Raw genomic sequence first — 17,989 nt, forward strand, 5'->3', positions numbered from 1 at the left:
CTCAAGTATGATCAATGGAAACAGGATGCACCTGAGCTCAATTTCAAGTCTCATAGCAAAGGGTCTGAATACTTATGTAAATAAGATATTTCTGTTTTTTTTATTTCATCCATTTTATAATAAGGCTGTAACGTAACAAAATGTGGGAAAAGTCAAGGAGTCCGAATACTTTCCGAAGGAACTGTATCTACCTCAATTACCTCATAACCCTGAACATCGACTCGTTACTGGTGTCCCTTGTATATAGCCATCATTACTCATTATGTGTCGCTTATTACTTTTGTTATTACATGTGTTACTTTCCTATTATTTCTCTATGGTCCTTCTCTCTCCATTGTTGGGAAGGGCCTGTAAGTAAGCATTTCACTGTTAGTCCACTCCTGTTGTTTACGAAGCATGTGACAAATGCAATTTTATTTGATATTTATTTTGCTCTGATTACGTTAGCTTTAAATTGCAACCATGATTGAAGATGTGGTTTGCCTGGTCGTACAGTATGCTTAGTATGGAGACCTGCCCCCACTGCAGCCAGTACTCCATTCATTAGCTCAAACAACATATGGATTTTATGTTTTCAAGTACCGCTAAAACACTAAAGAGAAGCTCCTTTTAAACCCTTTCTCCTCATCCCCACGTGTCTTTGAACTCTAACCTCTGACAGGACTTTGGGCTCCCTATTGGTGAATTTATCTTCAAGAGATCCTCTCTTTCATCTGGACCCCCCCACTCTCTCTGTTGTTTTAGCCCGGGTGCTAGCACTTTGTTGGTGCTCTCAGACAGACAGGCCATATGATAACAGTTGCAAGACTCACCCTGATCTGGTCTGCTGATTGCGTCTTTATGCCAGGTCAAGAAATCAAACAAAAACAGGCTGTTATCTCAGGCAACTTGACCCCGTCTGTCTGCTGCTGTTTTAAAGGGTTTATCTTTTAGACTGAAGACAGGGCGGGGTTGACGTTTGGAATTTCTAGGGAGCTTGATTTGTACGGCTACAGAGACATATGCTGTAATATAAAGGTGCTTTTTTTGGGGGGGGGGGGGGGTTCTCAAGCATTTTCATGATCATGATCCTGTAATTTGTTTGAAAAATATTCTTCCCACTCACATTCCTAACCTTTCCTTCTGCATTCAGCATACCTTGCATGGGAGTATATCTCTACATGAAAGTCAGATCATTATCGTAAGGTGGAGACGTGAGGTGCAGTCACCATTCCCTCTCCTATGCCATGTTTTATGTGTTGGTGGTTAAATGATGATCTTTCTGACCAAAAAAGGCCTCCTCCGCAAGTATAGTAGTTCAGCAGCTTCTCATCATAATATAATTGTGAATTAAATAAACCTGATTGAATGTGTGTCACTAATAGAAACCATGTCCTAAAACAGAAAAAGCTGTTGCACTATCCCCGCGCCTAACACTTTCCCCAGCGTTGTTTTTCATGACATAACATACAGTCGGGCAAAAAAGTATTTAGTCAGCCACCAATTGTGCAAGTTCTCCCACTTAAAAAGATGAGAGAGGCCTGTAAATTTCACCATAGGTACATTTCAACTATGACAGACAAAATGAGAAAACAAAATCCAGAAAATCACATTGTAGGATTTTTAATGAATTTATTTGCAAATTATGGTGGAAAATAAGTATTTGGTCAATAACAAAAGTTTATCTCAATACTTTGTTATATACCCTTTGTTGGCAATGACAGAGGTCTAACGTTTTCTGTAAGTCTTCACAAGGTTTTCACACACTGTTGCTGGTATTTTGGCCCATTCCTCCATGCAGATCTCCTCTAGAGCAGTGATGTTGCTGGGCAACACGGACTTTCAACTCCCTCCAAAGATTTTCTATGGGGTTGAGATCTAGAGACTGGCTAGGCCACTCCAGGACCTTGAAATGCTTCTTACGAACCCACTTCTTACGAAGCCACTCCAGCGGTGTGTTTGGGATCATTGTCATGCTGAAAGAACCAGCCACGTTTCATCCTCAATGACCTTGCTGATGGAAGGAGGTTTTCACTCAAAATCTCATGATACATGGCCCCATTCATTCTTTCCTTTACACGGATCAGTCGTCCTGGTCCCTTTGCAGAAAAACAGCGCCAAAGCATGATGTTTCCACCCCCATGCTTCACAGTAGGTATGGTGTTCTTTGGATGCAACTCAGCATTCTTTGTCCTCCAAACACGACGTGTTGAGTTTTTACCACAAAGTTCTATTTTGGTTTCATCTGACCATATGACATTCTCCCAATCTTCTTCTGGATCATCCAAATGCTCTCTAGCAAACTTCAGACGGGCCTGGACATGTACTGGCTTAAGCAGGGGGACACGTCTGGCACTGCAGGATTTGAGTCCCTGACGGCGTAGTGTGTTACTGATGGTAGGCTTTGTTACTTTGGTCCCAGCTCTCTGCAGGTCATTCACTAGGTCCACCCGTGTGGTTCTGGGATTTTTGCTCACCGTTCTTGTGATAATGTTTTTCCCTCATTTTGTCTGTCATAGTTGAAGTGTACCTATGATGAAAATTACAGGCCTCTCTCATATTTTTAAGTGGGAGAACTTGCACAATTGGTGGGTGACTAAATACTGTTTTGCCCCACTGTACAGTTGAAGTCGGAAGTTTACATACACTTAGGTTGGAGTCATTAAAACTCGTTTTGCAACCACTTCACACATTTCTTGTTAACAAACTATAATTTTGGCAAGTCTATTAGGACATCTACTTTGTGCATGACACAAGTAATTTTCACAACAATTGTTTACAGACAGATTATTTCACTTATAATTCACTGTATCACAATTCCAGTGGGTCAGAAGTTTACATGCACTAAGTTGACTGTGCCTTTAAACAGCTTGGAAAATTCCAGAAAATTATGTCATGGCTTTAGAAGCTTCTGATAGACTAATTGACATCATTTGAGTCAATTGGAGGTGTACCTGTGGATGTATTTCAAGTCCTACCTTCAAACTCAGTGCCTCTTTGCTTGACATCATGTGAAAATAAAAAGAAATCAGCCAAGAGCTCAAAAAAAATCAATGTAGACCTCCACAAGTCTGGTTCATCCTTGGGAGCAATTTCCAAATGCCTGAAGGTACCATATCCATCTGTACAAACAATAGTTTGCAAGCATAAACACCATGGGACCACGCAGCCGTCATACCGCTCAGGAAGGAGATGCGTTCTGTCTCCTAGAGATGAACGCACTTTGATGCAAAAAGTGCAAATCTATCCCAGAACAGCAGCAAAGGAGCTTGTGAAGATGCTGGAGGAAACAGGTACAAACGTATCTATATCCTCAGTAAGACAAGTCATTTATCGACATAACCTGAAAGGCCTCTCAGCAAGGAAGAAGCCACTGCTCCAAAACCGCCATAAAAAGCCAGACTACGGTTTGCAACAGCACGTGGGAACAAAGATCGCACTTTTTGGAGAAATGTCCTCTGGTCTGATGAAACAAAAATAGAACTGTTTGGCCATAATGACCATCGTTATGTTTGGAGGAAAAAGGGGGATGCTTGCAAGCCGAAGAACACCATCCCAACCGTGAAGCACGGGGGTGGCAGCATCATGTTGTGGGGGTGCTTTTCTGCAGGAGGGACTGGTCCCCATCACAAAATAGATGGCATCATGAGGCAGGACAATTATGTGGATATATTGAAGCAACATCTCAAGACATCAGTTAAAGCTTGGTCGCAAATGGGTCTTCCAAATGGACAATGACCCCAAGCATACTTCCAAAGTTTTGGCGAAATGGCTTAAGGACATCAAAGCCAAGGTATTGGAGTGGCCATCACAAAGCCCTGACCTCAATCCCATAGAAATTTGTGGTCAGAACTGAAAAAACGTGTGCGAGCAAGGAGTTCTACAAACCTGACTCAGTTACACCAGCTCTGTCAGGAGGAATGGGCCAAAATTCACCCAACTTATTGTGGGATGCTTGTGGAACGCTACCTGAAATGTTTGACCCAAGTTAAACAATTTAAAGGCAATGCTACCAAATACTAATTGAGTGTATGTAAACTTCTGACCCACTGGGAATGTAATGAAAGAAATCAATGCTGAAATAAATCATTCTCTCTACAATTATTCAGAAATGTCACATTCTTAAAATAAAGTGGTGATCCTAACTGACCTAAGACAAGGCATTTTTACTAGGATTACATGTCAGGAATTGTGAAACACTGAGTTTAAATGTATTTGGCTAAGGTGTATGTAAACTTCTGACTTCAACTATATTATTTCTCTGTTCTTAAATGTGTTCAGGGGATACCTCTAGGTAGAGATCATATTCTTGAACTATGTATGTTATGACGTTGATACCAAATCATGTGGAATGTGTTGAAGTTTCTTTCTGTCTCTTCTTATCAACCATTTCCAAATGCCCTTATGGATGAGTATGGGGGACACCTCTGCTTCACGCTTTATCTCGCATCCTGCAGGACTTTCTCTTCACCAGATAGATATAATTTTATGTCATGTTAGTTTATTTTTGCCCATGGTTTGCTGACATCCACTTGAGTGTGCAAATTGAATTCTTTGTTCTGATGTTGATGCTTTCCCAAATAAGTTTGTTATTTCCAGGCCTCCCGAGTGGCACAGTGGTCTAAGGCACTGCATCGCAGTGCTAGAGGCGTCACTACAGACCCGGGTTTTATCCTGGGCTGTATCGTCTGGGTTAGGGGAGGGTTTGACTGAGGGGGCTTCATTTGGCTCATCGCGCTCTAGCGACTCCTTGTGGTGGGCCGGGTACCTGCAGGCTGACCTCGGTCGTCAGTTGAACATTGTTTCCTCTGACACATTGGTGCGGCTGGCATCCTGGTTAAGCGGGCAGGCGTTAAGAAGCTCGGTTTGGCCATGTTCATGTTGGGTCATGTTTCAGAGGACGCATGACTCGACCTTCGCCTCGATGAGACAAGATTGAAATTGGGGAGAAAAAGGGGGTAAATTTTTTTTGTTGTTTCCCCCAATAGATATATAATTGTTATAGTTATTAGGAAGGTAGTATTATCCTTTACATCAGGAGATTTTTCAAATCACGGAATTAAGTTCAGTATTACACATCTTTGTAATTTCCTCTTATGATATACAGTAGATCTCTCTTGTAAACACTGATGCCTATATTGCCTTGAGTTATTCACGTTATTAAGAAAGCCACAGTCTAGTGTCCAGTGTCCATTGTTCAGATTTGACCTTTAGGCCTACTCCTGCATTCTTGTCCAGCAGCCGGCCGTCGGAGTATCCTTTCCAGCATAGACCAGGGCACTGTTTGTTTGGTCCACGTGACAGACTCAACACCTTATCTGCACCCAGATCTGTTCAGCCAGGTTATTCCCTCCCGTGAACACTCAGGTAATGGTGAACTCAGCAGACTACATGGCACCAGCAGACCTTGTTAACCTTGCGGTCTCATAAAACCGCTCTGATGGCGTTGCCGTGCAGGGGCAGGGGCAGCGGCAGGGGGGAGAGCAGCAGGGCAATATGGAACCAAATGATCTGGAACCACCAGCACTCCCCCAGACTCTAAACCACCTATACCTTCCGCTCTCACTTTCCCACAGCCTGCTCCTGGCTATCCACCATTAGAGCATGAGTGAAGTGAAAACAGCACTTTGTATCTATCTCAGCTCAACTTCCCAAATCATCCTTATTTGTCTTACTAAACTAGTGGATTGTCGGCAAAAAAAAGACTCAAATCAAATCAAATTGTATTGGTCACATACACGGGATTAGCAGATGCTATTGGTTGTGTAGCGAAATGCTTTTGCATCTAGCTCCAACAGTGCAGTAATATCTAACAAGTATTATCTATCAAATTACACAACATATACCCAATACACACAGATCTAAGTAGGAATGAATTAAGACTATATACATATATGGATGAGTGATGTCAGAGCGGACTCACTACGCACAAGATGAGCTTTTCCGGAAATCACACTATCAACACTATCCATACCTATAGTGGTTGAGCTTGAGATGAGCTTGTCCGGGAAAACACACTACCCTATACATATAATGGATACGTTTTTTTTTAAATAAATATTTATTTAGTGCTTAGACCTTTATGTAAATTACATGAGATATTTATAGAAAGTGTCATACTGTATGTGCTTATTAAGGGAACACAAATGAAGTGTAACAAAGATCCTCTCTCTAAGCACAACAACATTAGTTAATTCCACTGAATGACTCAACTGTATAAATAGCAGACTTTGTATTCAGAGAAGGAAACCATTGATAATGAGTCCCATTAATCTTTATTTCAAGTCCTACAGCTCCAGATTGATGTCTGCCGATGTTTACATTCACTCTGGATATTCCACTGACATCATCATAGTCTATATTCTCCTATTACATCTTTGCATGCATCCCAAATGGCTTCTACTTTTGACCAGGGCCCATAGGATTCTGGTCAAAAGTAGTGCACGATGAAGGAAATAAGGTGGCATTTGGGACGAAGCCTCGGTGTGCTATGGTCATTTTGTGTTCTGCATTCTGTGACGTTCTGTGGCTGAAAATATTTTTGCAAGGATTTCGTTGCTCTTATTTTTTACAGCTGGGCCAAGCCAAGGAGGTCTGCATAGAATTAATCTGTGAAGATCTCATCAACTGCAATGTTTGTTTTAGCGTCCGTGGCAGCTGCAAGAATTTACCCCTACCAGAGTGTACATCAAAGAACTGAGCTCACTGTCAAAACATCTTCCCTTTCAGTGATGTTTGTTGGGGTGGGGGTGGAACATGTTCATCATAAGTGGTTTACATTTTTTTTAAATATATATTGTGATCCTACAATAATGCATTCATAAGGACTGTTTTATGTAAAAATTATAGTTTTCTGTTCTTGCGGAAATGTGTCACAATCAAATCTTTCATCTTTCCCTTGGTCTGGCATCCCCTGCACGCCAAGGCACCCACAGTGACCTCTGTGTGAAAATGCAGTCCAAACTCCACACGTCTGAAATAAGTGACATCCACTTTGTCATCTCAGACCCCTCTGATTCTAGCAGAGAAAAGAAGACAGTGAGAGACAGCTCTCCCTTTCATTCATCGATAACAAGACTGCTGGAGATCTGGTGCTGGTGGGGAACTTCAGACAAATAGCACATTGTGCCGGGCAGAAAGCCATTGTCTTTGTAAAAGGGGAGTAGATTCTATGTGCTTGTCAATCACTTGACTTTTAACCATTGGCTCAGTTTGTTGGCCCCATGAGAATCTGTGAGAACAATGTCCAGATGGTTCATGTGCAGGGAAAAGGAAGTTCCCATATCACTCAACTCAATTCTGTCAGTATGTCAAGAATCTCAAGTCGAAAGAAAGTTTTAGTTTTTTTTATTTATTTAATTATTATCGTATACATGTATACAACAGACACACATTAACGACTTAAATGCAATTATTCTGTCGACATGTTAATTCGAGTTTGTGCACAACTGAGTGGATGTGAATTAGCAGTAGAGTAGGAGACTGCATTGTGATCACACACTGACAAGCAGCTTAATGGACTGTTCCCATGGACTGCACATGTTGACGCTCAGTTTAAATGGGTCTTGAAGTGAGACCAAGTGGTGCTCTTTCCTTCCTTGTCTTTAAGTCAACAAGAACAGAATACCCCATCTTTCAGCACATCCCTTGAACGTTTGACAGAGTAGGCTGTGTTCGACCTCGTGGTTGATTTGAAGAAATTCCACGGGCATAGGCCTATATCGACAAAAGTAGAGTGTATTCAGACCTTCACTTTTTCTACTGTATCAACAAAAAAATGACCAAAACATGAACACGTTGGTGATGTAGCTGTAAATGAATTAGTGGCAGGTCCAGTTGTGCCGATGTTGAACCAGTTAGTGCTGATTTGAGGTTATTCTCACATCCATGCCAATAGCAGCGGCTGAATGACTCAGTCTGAGTCTGGGCCTCCATTGCAGTTGTTGATTGTAAATTGAATAAACAAAGTTTGAATGCGTCATTGTCAGGCAGGCCAATATAACTTGGCTCCTGGGCTTGAGTTGTGTAAATACGTAACTACGTCAGCATTTGTCTTCCAGGGAAACGTGTGATTGTTCCAATGGAAATTCAGGGAGAAATTCAACATAAGAACCACAGTTTAGCATGTATCATAAGCAGCTGGTCTTAAGCCCTTTTAATATTGACAAGAGTTGAAGGAGATTCTCGAGAGGTATCAACAAAAAAAAAAACTTTTACTGTAATGTAAACTTGCCATGTCTTGATCGCTATCTCCGGAGGTCACCCAACAGTTGCCACCCTCTGAGTAGGACAGTGTAAACAGAATTGTATCATTGAGCCCAACACCCCTACAGTATAAATCATAATAGCAGAGCAATGTTTTAAAAACAGCTCAAATGTGTTGGCATTTTCCTTATATTTATCTGAAATTGCAGCAAAAGCCTGTTATTCTGAAATTGACGCCGTAGCTTTAAGGGAATCTCAGACCACTGAGAGCATTAACTGCCCAGTGAATTAACAACTTTTTCAGTCACAATTTAGCTAGCTAGTTAGTTAGTATGTCAGGAGGATGCAGACATTTTGTTTAGTTACTGTACTTTTATATTCATATGAGAGGGGCAAACATCAGTTTTTGCTTTGCTGAAGTTACTTGATGAATCAAATGTTGTTAGCTAACGTTAGCTAGCAGCTGTGCCACTTTGGCTGTGTTATTGTAATGAACACAATGGGAGACAGAGAACTGGTTTCAAGCACAGGGCGCAGCAGGTGTTTATTGTAGAGGACCACAGGAGGAGGCAGGTCGCTGGGTCCAGGGGCAGGCACAAGGTCATACACAGGGGGTCCAAAAAGGCAACAGTACAAGCAGGGAAAAGGCTAGTAATGTCATTCGGAAGATCAGGCAATAGGTTGATATCAGGAAATCCAATAGGCTAAAGTACAGGCAGAGAATAGGCAAAAGGCTTCGTTAGTAAGGCGGGCTAAAACTATCATACACTGGAGAATTAAATTACAGCAAACCCATCGTTCCAACTAGAAGCATGTCACAAACCAAACAATACCTCACAATGATGGGGTGCGAAGAACTGAACTAAATAGTGTGTGATAATGGCATACAGGTGTGTGAACAGGTGATCAGAATTCAGGTGATTGGAATCTGGAAAGTGAGCTGCGTTCAGGGGATCTACGTGTTTGAGAGTGTGAGTTGGAAGCAGACGTTACAGTTATTGTCTTGCAGCTAAATGAATGAGTGTATGGATGAGAAAATTAACCATTTAATGTCTGCACAGGCTTGTGAATTGTGTTATTCAAGAGTGCAATATCGTTTTGTTGCATTAATCAAGAGGTGCATGAAAAGTTGGTGCATGAAAACTTGCTTGCATAGCTAGTTGAATAGTTTGCATGCTTAACCTACTGGCTAGTGGCTACTACTGTGACATTTACTGTACATTTGAGCTGTGAAGCAAGAACGAGACGTGAACCCTCAGCTCATGACATTCCCGTTGCTTCTTCTTCTTCGATGGAGTTTAACGGCGGTTGGCATCCAATATTTTTGGGGGGGTAACTTCTTCCCTGAGAAATCTTTTAGTCCCAGGAGCCACTCTGCCGCATCCACGATAATGTCAATTTTTCTGGACTTTCCCCTCCACTTTAGCCGTGCCATTGATTGCCATTAAAATCACAAAGTCCACCTTCTTTACACAAAACATCCCTGAATCCTGCTGGAGGGAAGCCAACTCTGCTGCCTGCATTGAAGGCCTTCATTCCATCCACCCTTTTGACAGCCTCTGCATATGAAATGCCCTGGATAGCCCTAACCTTGGCAACCTCATTTTATTTCGCCCATGTCGGGCATATCCAAAGATGCAACTACATGATTTCCATCACAGTTGCAACACTTTGCAGCTTCTTCCTTATATTCACCATGACCGTCTTTTCCACAACTTCTCCATGTCTGATTCCAGACACTGTCTACATGTTCAAAATTACACTGTAACGGACGGAAATAAAAGCTTTTACAGAAAAGTACAGATACCCCAACTTCACTCGGGTCAGCTGGGTCTCCACATGATAAAAAACACAAGAATAGAGAAGCTCTTCTCTTTCTTGACATTTACCCAACAATTCATCCGTGCATCCGTGCATCAACCACTCCAGGAATACACCTTCACTCCTCGATGCCCACTTCCTCCGAGACTCCAGCAAGTACTCTCTTGACAGGTGCTCTAATCCTTAGCTCAAAGGACAATACAGCATGGTCATCAATTCGCCTGATACCCAACACACACTTTCTTTGTTCAGCAGAAACAAAAAAAAATCAAGATCAGCCTACGTCACTTTACCCACCCCTTTCTCCACCAATTCCCGTTGCTAACCCGAATTGAAAAGTTTATGTACATGTTATGTCCATTTAAATTTTGTCCCGATACTTCTACTTCAACTCTCTTCAATGACAATAAGCTCTTAGCTATCTAGCAGCATGTCAACAACATGACTAAAGATCAGAGAGCTATCCTACAAAGAAAGCTACTCAAGATTTACTAGAACTAACCAGGCAGTCAAGCAATGCATTCCCCCAAGAGGCGTTCAAAATCTAGTTCGGTTGAGGCCACAACTAGTCTAGACCTCGTTTCAAATGTATCAAGAAATAATCGTATTTGTTTCTATGCGTAAAGGACACGTTTACAAGTGTCAGTCACAAATGACAGCTCCAATAAACCCCCTATGGTGAACGACATGTGAATGAGAGGCTTGTAGAATCAGTTCATCGTTCGCCGGTAGGGGGTCCTGCGTTCTCTGACTCAAATGAACAGAATGAGTCGAATAGATCAGTCAGTAAAAAGAGCAGAACTTCTCATCACTAGATAATGCTCTTATGTCGCACATGTCTAGTCGCACCTCTCTGATTCAGAGGGGCTGGGTTAAATGCAGAAAACACAGTTGAATGCATTCAGTTGTGCAACTGACTAGATATCCCCTTTCCCTGTCCCTAATTTGAATGCCAAACTCTTCATTGAGACAATGCTGAAACATCAATCCATAGGTCAGTGCCACATTTTCATCTGTGCCAAAATCAAAATGAAATACATTTTATCTTTCAAATTAAGCAGGCTACGGTGTGAAATAGGCTTTTAGAAGTGTGTCTTTATTTCATTACTTATTGCGTTATTGCCGACTTTGGTGTGCTTATCAGTGCACAATCACAAGCACCTTTTCCCCCACTCCTATCAATAAAATGACTGTATTAAGTCATACAAAAGTGTTACTATGTGTGAAGTTTAAAATGCATTCTGTCATTAAGAAATGTGTAATGTGATTTTAACATTACACTTTTTTTTTTAAACACAAAACATTTGATTAAAAAAATATTAAATCAGTCTTTAATCAGTCTTCTCCAAATGAAGGGGATGATAACGCAAATCTTTGCAAGAGGGAGGGAATCTGATTTCATTGGCCCTCAACTTGTGGCTCAGTCCTTTCACTCCGGGTAAGTGGAGTTAGCCGTGAGTTAGCCTGTCCCAGAGCAGTTTAGTTCTGAAGAATTCGTTTCCATACAAAGTTACCTGGTCTAAAAGGTGAGCCACTTTTATTTGACCGGTTATCCCGTGTTGAACTCAGAGTTGACCAAAGTTAACTCGCTTCCTCCTCAAACTTGTTTGCTAGGATACCCCTCTGGAGAGGACCTGTTGGTTGGCCCAGGGGGAGGGAGGTAACTTTGGGTCATGCATCTGTATCCTAGGATAACTCATCCAATGGAGGCTGGGTGTGTTCTGGAACCTTCCACTGGTCTACTGAAGAAGATTCTCCTGAATTACGTGACTACATTTAGACCTCATCTTATTAGAGGCACATGCTTTCTCACATGAATAGCTCTCGCTCTCTGAGTCACCTCACAGTGACACAAAACAACAAGCGTTGTCTTCACTGAAAATCCTTACTTCATGTCGGAGTTAATTCCGTGAAACTTCCCTGCAAACGCTCCCTATCACCTGCAGTGCAGACATTGAACAGCCATTCCTTTATTCCACATGACTTTATTCCCCCTTGGAAACGTTTAGAATTGACCAACATGTTGTGATGTGGGGTCTTCTACAGCAGTGGTTACTGTGCCAGCAACTTAATTTTTTCCCTTGCCAGAGTACCCCTGAAGTATACCCTCATGTGCATATTACCAGTAGGCCTATGGTCTCATGAGTCTTCTCAAGTGCCCAATGTAGATTGGCCAGGTACCACCAAGGGTTGGGAACCACTGTTCTATGGTAATCAGGGCAGATTGATAAAACCTAGTCATTTGTGTTATAGGCCTAGATCTTAGCTGACCATGTTCAATTACATTTGCTGCAGCGTTTTGCAGCCAGGAAACCAAAATAGTACAGTGTCCTTTTGACAATGGCCCATAGTGCATTATATAGGGAATAGATGAGTTGAAACTAGAAGTCCCTCTGTATTCCTGATTGCCCAGATAGCACATAACATTCTGAGAACCATATGTTTCTTAGTGCTTGGTGAGAGCGTGGTTGTCCTATGGTTATTTTGCATTCAACCTTCCCACAACTTTCTGGAATGGTGCAAGATAGTTGCTTGGCTTTGAAACATTCTCAGCACATTTAAGCAACCTGACAAAAAAACATGATTTTCTCGGTATTTCAATACTTTGACATAATGTTTCCTAAAAGTTCAAACATGGTTACATTTAATAGCATTTTTGGTAATGTCCTAGGAACATTCTCCCAATCGTTTGACTTTGGGAATGTTCTCCAATGGTTTAGAGAATGTTAAGAAACAACGTTCTTCTCTGGGAATTTCAGTACTTCAGGATAACGTTTCCTCACTGTTCTATTTAAAATAATGTTCTCAAATTGTATCTTAAAGCTCTCTGAACAACTATGGCATTTTCAATACTTCCACCGAACATTCCACACAAGTTCCCATGTGGTTCTATTCAATGTCATATATTTACTACATTCTGGGAACGTTCTCAAAAATGGTGTGACTTAAAAACATGCCATGCTAGCTCCATCCTGGGGGTGCTGTCAAATCAAATCGTATTGGTCACATATTTATATACTGTATTCTATACCATCTATTGCATCTTGCCAATGCCACTCGGTCATCCATATATTCATATGTACATATTCTTATTTCATCCCTTTACTTAATTGTGTGTATTAGGTAGTTATTGTGGAATTGTTAGATTACTTATTAGATATTACTGCACTGTTGGAACTAGAAGCACAAGTATTTTGCTACACTCGCATTAACATCTGCTAACCATGTGTATGTGACCAATACAATTTGATTTGATTTGACTGTACCCCCAGGATGAAGGGATGAAATAAGAATATGTACTATATATGGATGATAGAGTGGCATAGGCAAGATGCAATAGATGGTATAAAATACAGTATATACATATGAGTTGAGTAATGCAAGATATGTAAACATTATTAAAGTGAATAGTGATCCATTTTTTTAAAGTGGCCAATAATTGTGAGTCTGTACGTAGGCAGCAGCCCCTCAATGTTAGTAATGGCTGTTTAACAGTCTGATGGCCTTGAGATAGAAGCTGTTTTTCAGTCTCTCTGTCCCAGCTTTGATGCACATGTACTGACCTCGCCATCGGGATGATAGCGGGGTGAACAGGCAGTGGCTCGGGTGGTTGTTGTCCTGGATGATCTTTTTGACCTTCCTGTGACATCGGGTGCTATAGGTGTCCTGGAGGGCAGGTAGTTTGCCCTCTGTGATGCGTTGTGCAATGTGGAGTAATTCCACGGCTGAAGAACACTGATGCCGTGTCACAATATAATAAAAAACTGTTTGCATGATTAATGCCTAAGCAAATAAATGTCAAAAGCTTACGCAACATAAGCTAGCAGTGTTGTTAAAAGTCTTATTGAAACATTCAGTGAAAGTTTTAAGGAAGTTGATCAAAAACCTCCAAATAACCTTTACATTTCATTTGAGTAATTTAGAAATTACAGGAGCAAATTACAGGAGCAATTAGGGTTAAGTGCCTTGCTCAAGAGTACATTGACAGATTTTTCACCTAGTCAGCTCAGGGATTCGAACCAGCACCCCTTCAGCTACTGGTCCATTCCCAGAACAGACTAAATATTCACTTCTGTTCTCAGGATGTTTAAAAAACATTCAGTTTTACTGATCAGGAAACTTCGTTCCCACTGACAATGTGAAACCAAAAACATACGTTCCCACAACTTCCAAGCAGCCAAATGTGCTAGCGGGGTGGTCTTTGTTTGCCATGGTAAGTGTTCTCTCATGATCAATTACTAGGCTATCTATAGGATAGCATCCCAGTATGTCATTTAGTTGCTGCAGCTTGGGCCATGATGCTACTGCCTGACTGACTACAGACCTGCGTTGCTTGAAGGAGTCTGGCTGAATTATTTAGAAGTACTGATTTAATCAACTCACAATAGCAGGGGGGGGGGGGGGGGGGGGGGGATGGAGTGGCTATTTTACACCCAAAAATGTAATTGAGTTAATAAAGCCGCATACAAAACGGTCTCTTTTTTGCTTTCTTGAGTAAGTTTTAGCTTAGCTCAGTGCTTTCGGTAGTGGTGGGTCTGGCCAGTTGGTACCGTTTGTCACCGTTATACTGCAATGGAATGTATTGTTTAGTGTGTAGTGGCTTTGCTGGCATGCATCCCCCATTTATTTTTTTTGCCCCACCAAGATTTACATGCTAAAATCGTCACTGAACTAACTACATGTAAATGACAAAATTGTTCAACCATTTTCATAACATTTTTCAAATGTTTGCATTGTAACCTTACCTTCTAACCTTGCATGTCAACAGCTGTTCTTGGTGCCACCTAGCTACAGTCTTCAGCCACCCGGTGTTGATGCTAATGACAGTAGGACTATGCAAAGCCTTGGGGGAATTTTTATTTAGTTAATGGCTCTCAAATCCAACAGAAGAAAGGGCTCACTGATAAGGTAAGTGTTTAATCCCATGATCCAACTCCCAAGATCCCTTGGTCCTCCCAACAGAAATGTTGGTTGTTTCAAATTTGACTGGATTAGAGGAATGCTGAGGAGAGGAGGGAGATGTGGGTCAGTCATCCATCCAGGCACAGCAGAATCTCTGTCTGGACTCTGGAAGTCTGACTGACTGAGAGCTGTCACCTCAACTGGGAAAACAACAAACCTCCCTAAGTCCAGTGAAAGCAGACAGACAGACAAGGTCGATTCATATTTGTGTGACAGTAATTCTTAGCCAGGCCGAATGGCTCCCTGCCTTTGGTTAACTGCTTATTGTCATAAAAGATAAAAATGCTTGAAAGGAAATGTTCCAAAAGAGAAAAATAACACGAAAATGACCCTTTCCCCCCATTAAACGGACAGAAAACTGTAACAATATAGGGAACCGTTGCATTTTAAAATGTAGGCCTAGAAATGACATGAGAGTTGTTGAAATCAGCTCAATCTCCATCACAGGATAGCAATATACTGACAGAGACATAAAAAATATTCTGTGACCCTTGACCTTATTCTCTACACTGAGAAGACCACCACTGCTTTAGTCCCAGACGAGGGGCCAAATTGCATTGAATTTAGATCAATCATTGACACTGTGGTTTTAGACGGGGTCAAGAATGGATGTTTTGATCCGTGTAGATAGCACTCAGGGCAAATTTTTTATAGTTGATATGTGTCCCCAAATTGGCAGTTGGGTCTCCTATGCATTACCACTTAATGTGTTCACACTGTTAAACGTGTGTACTCATGCAAGCATACCACCTCTATTCTAACCCATCCCCTGACAAACACACACTTACTGTAACACACATTCAGAACTATATATCAGTGACCTTTCCCAGAGCTGTGTGTGTGTGTGTGTGTGTGTGTGTGTTGTCAAGGTGCTGATGAGCAGGCTGTATCAGAGTGCTGCAGCAAGGTGATCTGCCTGGGAGACAAATGACTGCAGCAGAGAGACTGAGATCATATCTCAGTGTTTGGAACAGCAGAGACACTCACCACCTGCCAGCCCACCCTTCACAAACCACACACACAAACCACAGCAAGGTCATCGACAGAATATCCCAGAGATGGTCTAATCATGTAAAAGCCCTTGATACAGTCCTTGACTGTTAGTCGCACTGAATAAGAGCATCTGTAAAGGACTAAAGTGTAACAGAAAATACAGGCTTTGAATATCAAATCAAATTGTATTTGTCACATGCGCCGAATACAACCTTACAGTGAAATGCTTACTTACAAGCCGTTAACCAACAATGCAGTTTTAAGAAAAATAAGTGCTATTTAAAAAATAGATAAGTAAAAATATCAAATAATTAAAGAGCAGCAGAAAAATAACAGTATATACAGCGGGTACTAGTACAGAGTCAATGTGTGGGGGCACAGGTTAGTCGAGGTAATTGAGGTAATTTGTACATGTAGGTAGAGTTACAGAGTAGCAGCAGGGTAACGGGGGGAACGACGACAATACAAATACTCTGGGTAGCCATTTTATTAGCTGTTCAGGAGTCTTATGGCTTGCGGGTTGACTCTGTTAAGAAGCCCTATAGACCTAGACTTGTCTAGCATATTGCAATCATGTACTACCGCTTCCACTGACCACAAACACTATAGGGTATAATTTATTTACTTTGGTTACATCTAGTTTAATAATCCGCTATACCTAGTATTCATGCAGAAATTACATGAACTGTAGTTACATAATTATTACATGGGCCTATTAAATGATTACTTTCTGGTAAAATGGGATTTATTTAAATTAAAAGCATTTTGTACCAGGTATTGTCCTGAATTGCTGGTATTTCAAAGGAGTTATTTTGAAGTACACTAAGTAAGAGCCTACCCTTTGAAGTACTGGTAAGAGCCTAGCAGTACCATTTTGGTTACGTCATTCCCAGTAAATACCAGGTCAATGCCAACACAAATAGTACTGTAGAATAAGGCATAAGGATTTTTCATTTAAAAATAATTTTGGGGTAGGGGTTGCATAGCCAATATGAAAATATTGCTGTATAATACACTACAACTGTCACGCCCTGACCTTAGTTATCTTTGTTTTCCTTATTATTTTGGTCAGGTCAGGGTGTGACTAGGGTGGGTATGTTAGTTTTTGTATTGTCTAGGGGGTTTTGTATATCTAGGGTTTTTTGTAAGTCTAGGTATATGTAGGTCTATGGTGGCCTGAATTGGTTCCCAATCAGAGGCAGCTGTTTATCGTTGTCTCTGATTGGGGACCATATTTAGGTAGCCATTTCCCATAGGGTATTTGTGGGTTCTTATTCTATGTTTAGTTGCCTGTCTGCACTAGCCATATTAGCTTCACGGTTCATTTAGTTATTTTGTTAGTTTTGTTCAGTGTTCATTCTTTAAATAAAGAAGAATGTACGCTTATCACGCTGCGCCTTGTTCTCCTCACTATGACAACCGTAACAACAACCACATGAAAAAAATACTAGGGTATAAATACCGTAGTATTACTATATTTATATATTCTAGTATTCACTGAAGTGTTTTTGCAGACTTTGCTGTAGTGTTTTTGTGGACATGATTTTCGCGTCCCGTGTAGCTCAGTTGGTAGAGCATGGTGCTCTACCAACTGGTTCCCACGGGGTTGTAAAGATTTTCGTCGTCGGATGAGGAAGAGTAGTCGGACCAAAGCACAGCGTGGTAAGTGTTCATGTTTTTTTATTGAACTGAACACTAATACAAAATAACGAGAATAAATGAAACCGAAACAGGTGCAAACACTAAACAGAAAATAACTATCCACAAAGCCCATGTGGGAAAAAGCTACCTAAGTATGGTTCCCAATCAGAGACAACGATAGACAGCTGTCCCTGATTGAGAACCATACCCGGCCAAAACAAAGAAATACAAAACATAGAAAAAGGACATAGAATGCCAACCCAAATCACAACCTGACCAAACCAAAATAGAGACATAATAAGCTCTCTACGGTCAGGGCGTGACAGGGGGACCAGTATGAAAAAAGTATGCAGTCACTACTGTAAGTTGCTCTGGATAAGAGTGTCTG

Source organism: Oncorhynchus mykiss, chromosome 19 (genome assembly GCF_057628025.1).
Source record: "Oncorhynchus mykiss isolate SJ-2025 chromosome 19, ASM5762802v1, whole genome shotgun sequence".
Classification (NCBI taxonomy): Eukaryota; Metazoa; Chordata; class Actinopteri; order Salmoniformes; family Salmonidae; genus Oncorhynchus; species Oncorhynchus mykiss.